The sequence below is a fragment of the Mastomys coucha genome, unplaced genomic scaffold, assembly GCF_008632895.1.
Source record: "Mastomys coucha isolate ucsf_1 unplaced genomic scaffold, UCSF_Mcou_1 pScaffold4, whole genome shotgun sequence".
Taxonomy (NCBI): domain Eukaryota; kingdom Metazoa; phylum Chordata; class Mammalia; order Rodentia; family Muridae; genus Mastomys; species Mastomys coucha.
Genome location: NW_022196910.1, coordinates 27,078,703 through 27,079,962, shown reverse-complemented (window position 1 = coordinate 27,079,962; position 1,260 = coordinate 27,078,703).

The following is a 1,260-nucleotide window of genomic DNA, read 5'->3' as shown; positions in this document are numbered from 1 at the left end:
CTCTCTCTCTCTCTCTCTCCCAGATATCTCACACAGTACATAAATATTCTCTCTACAAATCTACAAGAGATAGGAAGAGAAGAAGGAGGAGAGAGAGAGTGGAGAGGGGAGAGAAAAGGGAGACTAAATATGCTCCTTAAGAGCCTACTTCCACAACCTAACTTCTTCTCAGTCTGTCCTACTTCCTTCAGGTCCCACCACCTCCCAATATAGTATGTATGCTATAGTCTCTGCCTTAGGGAGATGCTCAAAATCCAACCCAGAGGACATTTCTGACAATTACATGCTGGCATGGGGAAGCCAAAAGTAACACAATACAAAAATCTTTTCAAGGGAACTCACTGATTTCACCAGTCTCTACTTCTCCCATACTGACCTTGTCCCTCCTCCCATTCCAGTTCAACAGCACAAAATCATAGACATTACAGCAAGAAATACAAATGCAGTACCACAGATAACGAGATAGAGACTAGAATGTCGTAAGTTTAAAGAAGGTGATATTAGAAAGCTTACAGCTCTCCTTCCCCAACACACACACATACTCACACACACCCCTACACAAACAACTGGAATTAACAGAGATGGATTAATAATAATAAGTCAAAATTTAAATCATCAGGGACTCAATGTAATAGGCAGAGTAACATAAATTCAAATATTTTTTTAAAAAATTTTGAAAAGTCTTAAGGCCTTTAAGAACTATCTGTGCATGCTGGTGAGATGGCTCAAGGGATAAGAGCACCTACTGCTCTTCTGAAGGTCCTGAGTTCAAATCCCAGCAACCACATGGTGGCTCACAACCACCCATAATGAGATCTGATGCCCTCTTCTGGTGTGTCTGAAGTCAGCTACAGTGCACTTATGTATAATAATAAATAAATCTTTGGACCAGAGCGAGCAGGGCGGGAGCAGAGGTCCCTACAACCAGATGAAGGTTCACAACTATCTGTACAGTGTGTACTCATATGCATAAATAAAATAAATAAAAATAAATAAATTATAATAAATAAATAAATCCTTTTAAAAATAACTATCTGTGCAAAAGTAATTCTTGTTACCCAAAAATTATCAAAGTCTCATTTAAATTTAACTAATACTATTGCATGATTTTACTGGAAAAAATAAGTTCCTCCCTGCCCCCAGGGAATTAATGTTCAGCATTTGATTAAAATGCTAAATTATAAGACATTTACCTATATTTAAGTGTAAGAATAAACAAAGTATCAATATGAAACTTGTTTGAAGACACAGATCCAATTA